Here is a 14265-nt window from a genome sequence, read left to right as displayed (position 1 = left end):
CGACCACCTTTGGAGGTGTTTCCCACTTTGACCTTGGGGTTTCCAGCCCGTACTCTGCACAGATGTTCCTGTACACTATACCAGCCACTTGGTTATGGCGCTCCATGTAAGCTTTCCCTGCAGCATCTTACACCCTGCAGTTATGTAAAGCTGGATTGTCTCATTGGCCTCTTTGCACAGTCTACACCTGGGGTCTTGTCTGGTGTGGTAGATCTGGGCCTCTATTGCTCTGGTGCTCAAGGCCTCATCTTCTGTTCCCCATTGTCTGAGACATTCACTGAGCATGTCATCCATTGGAGCCTTGTCCTTGATGTACTTATGGATCTTGGAATCCATAAATAAGTTAATGTAAATAAGTTAATGTAATATTTCATTTTAATATGCTTGTCTCAAACCCCGAACAATTAATAAACAATGCAAAAACTAAATTGTCTGTAGTTTGTTTTTCACTGTTTCTTCTGAACCAGAGGCAGCTCAATTTACCCAAATGCTCCAGGGTCAATATAGTTGTGTTTATGAAGAAATCTGCCAAAACTATTAACATTCTCGACCGACCAACATCATAAAAGAAAAAAAAAACATACAAAGCGGGATTGTTTCACGGCCAATTTTTCCAGATTGGCATCATGTAACAGTGAAATCTGTTAATAGTAAACGGTCTCAACTCATATAGCGCTTTTCTACCTTCACACTGTGTGAGTGTGAGAGTGTGCCCGCGGGGGGTGAGAAGAGGGAGGGGAGAATGGACAAAGTAAATGTACTGCTCACTGGAGTCTTTTGTCATATGTATTTGTGTACTGTACAGACAAATAAAGTAAAGTAAAGTATTAGGCCCAAAGCGCTTTACAGGAGAGGAACCAGTCACCCCTTCACACTCTCATTCATACACCAGTGTACACAAACACTGGAGGGGTGAAGTGTCGACCTTCCAATCACGAATCGACCCGCTCTACCAACTGTGCCGTCATTTAATGTAATCTTACACAAAAATACAAATGTTTTAGTTTGTACAATGTGACTCTAAGTGTTCCCTTTATTTATATATGAAATAAAGGGAAAACTTGGAGCTACATTGTGTTTTTTGAGCAGAGTATAATGGATGACTTGACTTAACCAACTCTCCCCCAAGTAAAAGTTGCTCAGCCTAATATTAAATAAGTATTTCAGCGCTGACGAGCTTGTAAGCCAAGGTAAGACTCGTTTACCTTCCGCCTTGTCGTTTGCCAAGAGTTTCATGAGCTTTCGTGAGCTGCTTATTTTCAGAACCTTTATATTTCAGCCGCCGGCGCTTTAGCCTCGACAGTTGTAGTGTCCCTTTCGTGACAAATTTCGAATTTATAATCCTCTTCTGCTTTGCAACCCGTTGTTGCCTCAATCTGGAGGAGATCGAGCTGGTCTTGCACCAAAAAGAGTCACCAACTATCAAAGCAAATGGGAATACTCTCGCTCTCCTTTGAACAAAGTCCTGACGAAGCCCATGCTACAGTTTGAGAACAATTGACCGTCTACATGAGGTTGGTAGAGTGATTTCCAGCACCTGCACACTGTTCTACACCGTGATATCACTCAGTCGGCCCCGGGGGGATCTGTGACTAGATTGTCTGGCATTGGTCGTCGTTCTGAATGCATGTGGACGTCCTCCTGACACCTCTCCAATGCTCCTCTGGTCTCAGCCCGTCTCCTCTGCCTCCGAGCTCCCTGGTGCATTGAGCGGGATTAGACCGGGGACGCTGCAGACAGAGGGAGACATGAGGTAATCCTGACTGACACCTCTCCCCCTGCCTCTGCCGCACAGACGTACGAAAAGCAGAGGGTGAATCTGCTCTGACTTCCTCCCCGCAGCTTTGAGTTGGAAAGTAGAAAGTTACTGTTTAGCATTTCGCCGGATGATTGTCATGTTCGGTGACGCAACATCACAGCAAGAAGCAACAAAATATTGCAGAGTCTCAGAGGTCTTTCTTTGGGACTGAGATCGGATCTGCGCCCAGAGGGGGGTCCCAGCCGTACCAACACGGGGCCACAATGAGGTCTGGAGAAAGGGGCAGCTGGGAGGGGCTAAAAATAAATGTAAATACATCCCATTTAACCCTACTGTACCTTGTCTTGATAAGAAGCAGTTTGATTCAAGCGATCCACATGTTCTGCTCCCATTAGGCGCCGTTTGTTATAACTCAATCTCCAGAGTCACATGATCTGAGGGGAAGAATTGAGCTGTACATAGTGAGAGGAGGAGATGGTTTCCAGTCGTCAACTCCTGCTTTTTGTATCTGTTCAAAAGTTGGACCACCTGGAATTTCCATCAATTTTTCCATCCTTCCATTTTCTTCCGCTTATCCGGGGCCGGGTCGCGGGGGCAGCAGTCTCAGCAGAGATGCCCAGCGTTCCCGATCCAAGCACACCTCCTGTTCTGGGGGCACCAGGCCAGTTCAGAGACATAGTCCCACCAGCGTGCCCTGGGCCTTCCACGAGGCCTTGTCCCAATAGGACATGCCTGCAACACCTCCCGAGGGTGGTATTATATTTATATTAAACGGCATTGGTAATTTACTTCAATAAATATATGTTATTGTGTGTGTGGACATTCCCGAACTCTATTGACTTCAATAGCTTTCAGCAGCAGTTAGCAATTTTCAGTTTCGTTCTACGCCACTTCCGGTGCTCCATGGCAAATGTGTTTTTTTGCTAAATTCAGGGAAAATTTTGACATGAACCTTGAATGTAATTGTGTTAACTACGTTTTTGTGAAAATGTAGTCTAATCTGTCATTTGCACTTTAAGTATTTGTGGCAAAAACAACATCGTTCACATTTGTCTCCGCTCTTCTGGCCAATGCTTCGTAAAACCACTAACTTCCTTGTTTACCAAATACCCGCATGCCGTTTGTGTCCAGCTTTTCACTGATTGATTAATACACTTGTCCATCACGGCCATCGGAAAATCGAAGAAATCACGCTTGATCCGAGATGCACGAGATGTAAAGAAGAGGAAGAGTGTGTATACAGGCTGGTCTGAATGATAAACCTTCCGGGCCGACATCAGATCCCAGCATCACCCTGGAGGTTAGAGCAGACTTCCGTACAGCCATCATCACCTACTTTCACTTAAGTTGCAAAAAATCGCAGATATTATATCATTTTTAAATCTAAGGGAACAATCTCTCCGCACATTTCCTGCCAATACATCATGTTCTTCCTTCGCCTCCCAGTCGCTTCTCTGCGCGACGAGAACTGTTTTTCTTTGTTGAAACTGTGGAACTCCGGCTCAGAGACATAAAAACTGTACAGCGCGAAGCCTCACTAATTAAAAGAGCCTCACAAATCATTGTCAGAGCAAACAGCGCGTCCCCGGAGCCCGCCGCCGTCTGAGGGATTATATATTGTGCCGCTCTGTCTCTGCTGAGTTTGAGTGGGGTCTTAATTACCGCCGCGGCGCTCGGCGAGACTCAAATTCGGAGTTGTTTTACCTGTCAAAGTGATCTATTCTGCTGAAAACGCTTCGCCGTGAGTCGGCGTAACAACTTTAAGGTACAGCGGTTTGTTTGAGATTCTGACAATGACGGATAGAAAAGGATTACTGCGTTTATGTAGCGGAGTTTCACCAGCCGGTTTTTATTCTGAGATCGAATGCTGATGAAAGTACAAGAACGTCAAGTTAAGCAGCTTCTCCTGCTGTGCTTTCATTCACTCAGACAACACTGAAATGAGGAGACGGTTTGTTTTTCAGGTGTGTAAGTGTGTGATGGTTTTGTCTCTAAAGCCTGCAGGCGACCCATTTCTGAAAAATCTAATGTCTTGTAGGGCTGTGCAATTAATCGAAATTCGATTACGATTTCGATTACAACAGTAAACGATTACAAAATTAGCATAATCGCAAAAAATCGATTCTAATTTTTTTTTTCCATTTTTTTTTTCTTTCTTCAAATATATATATTTTTTTTCAAATTTTTATTTTTTATTTTTAATTTTTGGATTTTTGTCACTTTTTTGATGGATTTTTGTCTTTTTTCTGGATTTTTGCCTTTTTTTTAATAGATTTTTGTCACTTTTTTGCTGGATTTTTGTCTTTTTTCTGCTGGATTTTTGTCATTTTTTTTGCTGGATTTTTGTCACTTTTTTGCTGGATTTTTGTCTTTTTTCTGCTGGATTTTTGTCTTTTTTTTGCTGGATTTTTGCCATTTTTTTTTAATGGATTTTTGTCACTTTTTTGCTGGATTTTTGCCATTTTTTTTAATGGATTTTTGTCTTTTTTTTGATGGATTTTTGTCACTTTTTTGATGGATTTTTTAAAAGGCAACAAATAATCGTTTTTTTCAGTTATGACAAAAATAATCGTGATTATTATTTTTTCAATAATCGAGCAGCCCTAATGTCTTGTGAAAAGCTATAGATGATTGGCTCGATTGTAGTGGTTAAGCGTTCAGACTAAATCCATGTGAGAGCAGCTCAAGCCTCAAACCTTTCAGGCGGGTCAGGGGTTGGTTGTCACACAAGGGATAATGTATCGGGAAAATAAGTACAGACAAGGCGAACCGGACTCTTGTTTAGCCCTGAAGGTTCTTATACTCTGTTCCATGCATTATCCCGCTTATTATACGGCTATTTGCCAACTGAACGCACACAAAATAACTTTGATACACTTTTACGAAGGCCGAAAGGTTTATTGAATGACTTCTGCAGGAAAAAGTTTTAAAAAATAAAAAAAAATGTGTGATTCTAGGCTATAGCAGCAGCAGAATGGTGGTGAATCTCTGGGTAAGTTGAAAGTTGGACTCCCCTTAAAGGGATGTTTCAGGATTTTTGACATAGGGCCTCATTTCCTAGTTATCCAGAGTGTTGCTGATTTCTGGAGATATTTTTTTTGTAGTTCAAGCAGTTCTTATGTTATATCAGCTAGCCTGCATTAAAAACATTCTAACCCGCTCCACAGTGCACCTGAGGCAAAACACTTATAACACCAGACTAACCATATAAATATCTGTGTCGATAGAGTAATTTTAACCATTTTGCATTTAAAAAAACGTATATTTGGAGCGGGTCACACTGTTTTTAATGCAGGCTAGCTGATACCATAGAAATGCGCTAGCCTAGCACAAGCCTAGCGCCACGAAACTCTTCAAATATAAGAACTGCATGAATTACAAAAAAAAATATCTCCCGAAATCAGCAACACTCTGGATAACTAGGAAATGAGGCCCTATGTCAAAAATCCTGAAATATCCCTTTCAAGAACGGCAAATGTGACATAAGTTAAGCTTCACTCACACAGATCTCACACATATTTTTAGAAACTAGAAAGTCTTGGCTTTCAAATTAGATATCACACTGGCATATAGGCTGTAGGCTGTCCAGTCAATGCGCTTCGAGATTTGGATGTAAATATTTGTTAACCCTAATCCTAAAGTTAAGTGGTTAAAGTTAGTTCAAAATAGTGAGAGGAAAACATCAGTAATTGTGAGTAGATATAACTCATTTAGTCTTTTTATCTCTGGAAAAAAATATATTGTGATTAAATTGTATGTTTAGCAACAAAAACACATTAATAACATTATGGACAACCAATACCACACATGGTGACACCACACAGTCTTTGTTCATTTTAAACGGCTTATAATGTAAACAATAATCTTCAATAATATTCAACAATTTCTTTCGTCCTTGATTTGAGAGTCTATTGTCAAGAAATCTGTCCATGGGGCAAGATATTTACACTTAAACTAAGACAAAATAAATCACCACACTCAAAACTAGATAAAAAAAATCTTCATTTACTTGACATAAATCTGTTGTAGTTGTTTTATCTTCATTTAAGGCGAGACTCTGCAGGTGAATAGGGAAAAATAAATAAATGTAGAGATGTCAATTTGAAACTTTTGCTGAACATCACAGATATAAATATGAGAAAAACATGTATTGCATTTTTTCTGTCATTTTATGTTTTCACATAAAAATAAGGCATTTTGTGCATTAAAATGGCCAAAATTGCCTATATTTTGGGCAACGAAATCAAAATAATGAATTGAGCCAGATTAAATTTTATGGTTTTATTTTATTGACATATTAGTAACTAAGATTTTTTCAGAGGGGATTTTGGATATTTTGTTTAGTTTTTCAATAAACTAATCATCAGTGAGAAAATATGTAAAAACTCAAATTCCGCCTGTTTTTTTGGTTTCAAAGCTGAATAAATCAGGCTAGGAATTAGATATTAAAAAATCCCACTGAAAAAAACTTCAACATATTATTAAGTCCAAGACTGGAAAGTTTGGAGTCTGTTGGAGCTGCTATAAGGGCTCAGGCTCTGCCCGAGTGCGGCTTCTCTCATTCAGAGAAAACCAGCCCTGAAGTTTTGTAGCGACGTACGACTCTTCCGCTCCAGGCATCTGGTACCATATTTGGGTGGAAGCGTCATCACGGGGACCCTTAGCAGGACACATGGAAGACGGCCTTTCTACGCGGCGCAGCAGCTACTTCCGGGTTGCCCCCACCTCGCAGACAAAACATCATAAAATAAACATCATGCAGGTGAGTTTTGTCATTTTTATATCTGACATGAAAACTAAGATGTAAAGGGAGGAAAATAGATAAAAATGTCCACTTCGACCACTGCGTGAAAAATCAATACTTTCACCTGCCGTGTCTCGCCTTAAGTGTACGTATCTTGCCCCATAGACAGATCTCTTGACATTAGATTCTCAAGATTCCTTTTTGCAGTGAGGTCCTGTGCAGATTATTGCTAAATGCCACTGACTCACCCCAAGGAACAATGTTTGTCCCTGTCATGTTTTTGCATGTGTGGCATTAAAAGTATAGTTTAGGCATTAAAAAGCATTACATTTGACTTACTGCCATCTGTAGAAACCCTGGCAGTTCTATTTAAGCGGAGTTTTATCCCAAGAGTGTGTGAAACCGGTTGATTACACTCTTTTATCATTCAATAAGGGACATGACACAGGCGTTCATATATAACTTTATTGAATATATCTATATATTTATATGAATATACCTTATATGGGTGTTTTTTTGTCCAGTGGATCAGAATAATGTATTGCTTCCCGTTGCTCTGTTTGTCCTTTGTGTCGGTCGGCTGCGGGAGATTCAACAGAAGTGTAAGCACTCAGTTTCGCTTCAATGGCTTTTACCGTAGAAATATTTCGCCGTGTTTAGTCGATAATGTTATTCTAATGAGTGCGTAGACTGCCGAGAAAGCCTTAGACCACGTCACAGTTAGGTCTTTTTAGCCACAGCTGTAGAAACTAGAGGACGATAATATCTACACAGACCACCACCAAAATAAATAGAGTCATATAAAGTCTATTGCCTACATGTACACACTACAGTCCCCACATTAGAAAACACAGTATTTAGGCTACGTTGGTCATGGAAAAGAAAATGGTGTAACGCAAATGTGGCAAGTGCTAGATCCGTAAAAAAGTGCAAAATGGACAAAACAAAAGTGCGATGGCGTTCGGACCTGCAATAACATGCTTCTGAGTGTGTGTTTATGTACATACCTATTTGTACTTATTATCTACATGTATCGTCGAGATAGAAGATATGCAAATTTACATTATCTAGTTTATCTCTAATGTTGAGAAAAGTGGCAAAAATTGGGGAAAAATTAGGGGGAAAAATGGGCAAATTTTGGGGGAAAATAAGATAAAAAAGGGAAAAATTAGAGGAAAAAAATGAGAAAAAATTGGGAAAGAAATTGGGAAAAAATCAAAATAAAATTAGGAAAAATAATTAAAAAACAAGGTAAAAATAGGTAGAAAAATTAGGAAAAAAAATGTGAGAAAACTTTTTAAAATCAAAATTTCCGTCCAATTATTATTGTTGTTGTGACATTGTGTGAACGCAACCTATTGACTTGAATGGACCCACAGTCGTTGTCATGCCGACAGTATATACTGTATACTCTATGCAGCAGCCTGTGTGTCTAAGACAATGTCCCATAGAATTCAATAAATCTCTTTGTAATAAACACCATATTGGTTTGAAACAGGTGGATTTTTGGAAAGTTGGACACTATCTCCAAAAGCTGGACTGTTTAAAGCAGAACTAAATAACTCATGCCCCTAGAGGCCATAAGCGCCACTGCAGGTGTCGTAGCATGTTACGTTTTTTTTACTCATTGTCCGTGAGAGTAAACACTACGCTGACAGAAAAGACAAAGGGACAGAGGGATATCGTACATCCAATTACACAATGGAGATCATTTTACTCACTCGAACTTGGCTATAATTGAAATACTGTTTAATGATGCTAGCCCGCAGTTAGCTTTGCCCGTTAGCCTGTTAGCTTCTTCTTTGTGATTCCATTAGTGTGTATTGGTGACTCCGGTCCGGGGGCAGTCATGTTCCATTTATGGTTTTCTGCCCAGAGACACCAGGAGGAGATGAAAGACCCCCCAATCATCCCATTTACACTTGTATTACCTCCAGAGGGACTATGGGAAGGATTTATTAAGGTAAACAAGTCACTTAGTACTGCTTTGAAGCAGAGGTGTCCAAACGTCTTCATTGAGAGCCGTATATTGAAGTGTATACGGGTGCCCCGCACTTTTGTTTAGGCTTACAACCTTAAAACCAGCTCTTTCCCACAGTAAAATATTCATCTTTAATATAATAATGATAATAATAATATATTTGATTTGCCTTTCTAAATACTCAAGGTATAATTGTGTAGGATTATGAAGCTTGTGTGCCAATTCAACAAGAACTTTGGGCACCCCTGGTTGAAAGGTCCTATACCAGGGGTGTCCACACGTTTTCCATCGAGGGCCGCTTATTGAAGTTTATACAGTGTTGAAGGCCACAAACCAGTGGTCAATCCAGTGAAACCTGGGTTCATTTTAGAGCGATATTAGCTGTTTTTAGACATGGAGGCTTAATGCAGCTCTGTCTGTAGTTTTTGAGGCTATAATTGTGCAGAATGTTTCAATGTGCTGTAAATCGTCCCATCTCACAATGTGTGGTCATTCAGTGAGAAGCTTGAGGGCTGCATTTGGCCCCCGGGCCGCACTTTGGGCACCAAGCCCCAAGCCCTGATAAAACACGAATAAAACATGTTGTTGCAGATCGAGTATGAGAATCCAGACAAACACATTAAAAAAACATGAAATTCCAAAGCATCGAGTGGAGGCGGTTGGAGGTTGCCGGTTGGATTCTGTAAATATGGCTGTAGCAACCTTAAAACCGAGGGGTCATGGACACTTCGAGCAAGGCCTTAAAATCCCAAATGAGGGGGGGAGTCCTCTTTCTCCAAAGAAAAAACAAAAAAATCTCACCATCAACCACGACAAGAACACGACCCGACTCCGGCGCACATGCTGCTCCACGTGAAAAAAAACAAACGACGAAAGCAAGGGAAATAAAAAATATAGAAATGTATAAATACCCTGCAATTACCAGTACAATTTTAAGAAACAACAGCAACAATGATATAAGTAATAATGATACCGATATTCCAAGTTTTACAATCTCATGAACCGAGAAAATGAACCCAAAACATTACCATTTACAGACATTTATGTGCTTCTTGTAAAATACATTGAGTATTCTAGTTTCTCAAATAGTATCATCGCGTTAAAGCCACACTGCGGAACATTCCAGCCCCGAAAAGCTCGTCTCCATGGAGATTTGACGGCAGATAGCCAAACGTCAAGGAAGTTAAAAAGAGAAGCGGCGTTGGATCCTAAGTTTTCAAAGTCCGTTAGCCTGCTCAATGTATTTTCCCTATAGCCGTTAGGATTTAGCGATCAAACATTGAAAATTATGAAAGAGCCAGAGTTTACTTTAGATACAGATTAGCGTCTAAAAGTGGCCTCTGAGCTACATGCTAATTCATGTTCAGTTAAAGGTGTGCTTTTTGTAGGGTCGGATTAGGGTGACCTAAAATGGCCTAAAATTCGGCAAAGGATTGAGTGCTATTTCTGCTGATATCACCAATATATTACAGCACGGTGAGTGAGTGCATTTGGAGTTCTGTCTTGCCTCTTTACTGCAGCTCTTCTCTCTGTTCTTAAGTTTAAAGCGACCCCTGTGTCAGTCCCAGACCGATATACATGCGTTTCCAATGACATAGTTCTGGCGGCCATTTTGAATACCGAAGTAGCATTATGCAGGCTAAACTAACTCATTGAAGAGGAAACGGAAAACCTTTCTCTGTGATTTTTACAGTTTGTCATGTCAACAGAGTCTCAGTCTGAGTCAGTGTTTAAGCTGCTCAAGACATTAGCAGGCTACCGGGTAGCAACTGTCAATAGGTAAGTACTATATCGACTTATCGTACAATAAATAACAGTTGAACGATATATTTTTGGGCTCAATATTTATTGTCTTTACATTTATTTGCATTTCCCCCCAATTTTTTCTTTGTAAAACTTACATTTCTAACTGAAGCAAATTGATTCACATTATATTTCAATTTTATTGCAGCTTGTGTGGTATTTTAGGATGTGGTTATGTACTTTTAGAATAAGTTTTACTGTCATTTTACTGCCTGAGAGTTGACAGCATCTAGTATCGTTACAGTCAATATCATCGTTTATTGCGATACTTTCCTGCCTCAATACATCGAACTTCAAATTTGTTTTCGTGACAGGCCTAATGGTTTTTACATCTATGAACTCTGAGGAACAGCTCAGCTCTGACCTCTGTCTGTTGTAGCAAAGGTTTGGAGTGTGGTTCAGGGCTTTCTCTTGGAGAGGTCAGAGCTGAGCTGTTGAAGCTAAATGCTAACCGGTAGCATGCTAACATATTAAATACTGACTCACTGGTTTCTAAACGTGCGTCTCTGGGGCAGTGTTTTTACTGTTATCTTCTTGAGCAATGATTACGAGTACTTAAAAATGTCACTGTCAATCAGTTGTCTTTCATTTTCATAGTAGAGTAGAAACAGTGTTACATGTGGTAGTACTAGATAATGCTGCTTCGGTACTCAAAATGGCCGCCTTAACAACAAAGGTCACATGACTGAAAGGCATGTATATCGTCTGCAGAAATGGCACGTGCTGCTGCGTCTGTAGCCCATTCACCTTGTTCTGGAGGTTCTCGTGGGCACCCCCATGAACTGTATCCCCCGGGACAGTCTGGGTCTGGAACAAAAGCCTAGATTTCAGGAAGTGGTGGTCACCCTATGTCCACTAAACATCATCTTATAAAAGGCCAATGATGGAGGAACCACAAAACACACCTGTCGTACCTCACCGTACTTTAGCATTGCGCCTGATAGCCTCCGGAGCAAGTTTGTAAATGTTTTTGACTTCCACGAGAGTCCTCTTGAGACTAACCCGAAACGCTCCGTGGTGTGGCTTTAAGTCAGCGCTAAAAATTTAAAAACGCTTCTTCAAAAACATGTACACTTAGAGTATGCAGTCCCTTTGATATGTTCGACAACACAAATCCGATTGGTCCGTTACAAAGTCAGTACTAATTTACAGTAATGTGCTGTTTTTGTTTTTTCTTCTTCTTCCTCTCAAACTGGTCCGATACATTTTCAGGCTTTGCTTTTTTTTCTTTCTTTTTGGGGTAGTAATTTAGTCAAATGTAGAAGTTCCGCCCCCTGAGTGTAAAGTGAATTGCCCCGTTCCCGGTCGCCTACGGTAACAAGCCCTTCGCGGGACACTCCGCAGAGACGGTCCTCAAGCCTCCGGGACCAAACGTTATCACCGCAAACAGTCGTAGTTACATTCATGTGAAAACGTACGTCTGTTTGCGCCACAGAGGAGCCGGTGTGCGTGAATGATGAACGTGACACGTGACGGTCAAACACATTAGAATACTTTTATACTTGTACTTGTACTATGACTGTCCGCGGTGACGGTCAGTATTTATGGCAGCTCACGGCCCCAGGCTTAAGGACAACGTCACGGGTGGAGTGTTTGCCCACACATTTCCCTTTTGTTTGTTTGGAGTAAAACGTCAGGCAAGTCAGTCGCCAGAAAAAATAAAGAGATCATTTTCATTGGTAATTAAGTTGTGACTGAACTTAAGTCACTTTGAGCCAATATCCTTCGCTCTTAAACCTTTAAAGGGATATTTCAGGATTTTTTTTTTGACATAGGGCCTCATTTCCTAGTTATCCAGAGTGTTGCTGATTTGTGGAGATAGATATTTGTTTTTTAAATTCATGCAGTCCTTATATTTGAAGAGTTTGGCAGTGCTAGGCTAATGCTAGGCTAGCGCATTTCTATGGTATCAGCTAGCCTGCATTAAAAACAGTGTGACCCGCTCCACAGAGAACCTGAGGCAAATCACTTATAACTCCAGACTAACCATATAATATAACTGACCTTGCATCACATGAATGATCGCATTTTGAGGGACTATTTTCTCGCAGATCACTCCGCCGCTACGTCGCTTATACAACCACGAAGCTGATGCTGCTCAAATATAATATATATATATATATATTTTAAATGCAAAATGGTTAAAATTACTCTATGGACACAGACATTTATATGGTTAGTCTGGTGTTATAAGTGATTTGCCTCAGGTGCACTGTGGAGAAATGCGCTAGCCTTGCACTATAGCGCCACGAAGCTCTTCAAATATAAGAACTGCTTGAATTACAAAAAAAATATCTCCAGAAATCAACAACACTCTGGATAACTAGGAAATGAGGCCCTATGTCAAAAATCCTGAAATATCCCCTAAAATCTGTCTTTCCCCGTTACATACACACTGCCTGACCAAAGAAAAGTCACACGCTTTGTTTCAATGAACCTATGTTTTCTTTACCTGACATTTTGTAAATTTCAGGAAAACGTTAAAATTCTTACTGAAACTTTACATGGAATGTTTAAAGATATAATGTAAAACTTCTCAGTATTGCACAATATTAACTAAAGTAAAACCGTTCTGAAATTGTGTCAATATAATGTTGTGTGTCATTTATCTGCAATTCTGTCCACTGGAATGTGTCACATTTTAAGGCTTATACATTCAATAAAGAGACATACAATCTTCTGGTAAAGGTTTAAATGAGGGAATTAGGTATATTTAAATTCAAATTCACTTTTAAAGAAAAATATGATATGGTTCTTTATGTGTTTTAGATGCATTGTGCCAAATGTCCAATGTTGTTAATATGATACAAATTTATACTCAGATTATTTTACATTTTCCTATATTTGTCAGAAGAATCATTTCATTTTTTGGCTTTTTTAGGGTTAAAGGAACAGGCCAACGTTTTTACATACTGAGATATGTTCTTACCTGAGCTAAGACGAGTTCATTTGTACCTGTCTGGTCTTCACACGTGCCCTCAGTCACGTATACACAGCACAGACGGCGTTAGCATTTAGCTTCTGCTTCTCTCCTATATAGCTCCAAACCAGGTGAAGATTGAAGCTAACAAGCTCTTCCACGTTCTACCAATTAAAATATGGTTAAACTATATTGTAAGGCGTTATAATACCAGGAGTACTTCGGCGAATGCACAGTAAAGTGAAGATATTACTGCCTGGATGTCGAACTACTCCTGGTATTATTACGCCTACAATATAGTTCCCCTTTTTATCCGCTTAGAAAATCCACATTGTTTAATTTTGTGTTATTATACTGTATCGTGTAACACTTCACGTAACCATATGTAAATAGGGAAAACGTGGAAGAGCTCGGTAGCTTCTTCTTCACCTGGTTTGGAGCGGGAAGACCAGACAGGTACACATGAACTCGTCTAAGCTCAGGTAAGAACATATCTCAGTGTGTAAAAACGGTGGCCTGTTCCTTTAAAGTCTGGCCTATGCTCCCTGATCCTCTTGGAATAACCTGGTCGTTCACGATGTTCAGTTTCAGCCTTGTTCCACAGGCAGGCGTGTTATCAGCCCAATGCCTGGTCAACCCGGTTTGTGGAGCTTTTCCATAGCGGAGGCCAGGGCCAAACCGGTCTCACCAGGTTTTGGGACCGACCTCTGACTGTGACCAAAGCGCTGAAACGGGAGAGTGGGCAGCCCTTACTAAAACATCCAGGGGGGGCCTTTATTTTGGTCAGGCAGTGTATTTGATCATAGTTTAGTTTCCTCTTTTCCTTTTTATTTACTTATTTTTAGTCATCAAGATATTTCAGTCACAGTTTTAGTCTCATTAACTACTTTAAATTCAGTTTAAATCAGCAAAAATATGACTTGAGCTAATATTATGTTTTGTTTCACACGTGAGTAATCCTGTATACTACATTCATCTCAAAATGCTAACTGTCCACCTACTGATGTCATGAGGTGGTGTTTCTTAAGGTTTTTTTTACCTCTTAACCCCCACCTGAA

This window comes from Gobius niger, assembly GCF_951799975.1.
Source record: "Gobius niger genome assembly, chromosome: 14".
NCBI lineage: Eukaryota > Metazoa > Chordata > Actinopteri > Gobiiformes > Gobiidae > Gobius > Gobius niger.
Note: the sequence above shows the minus strand (reverse complement) of the source record.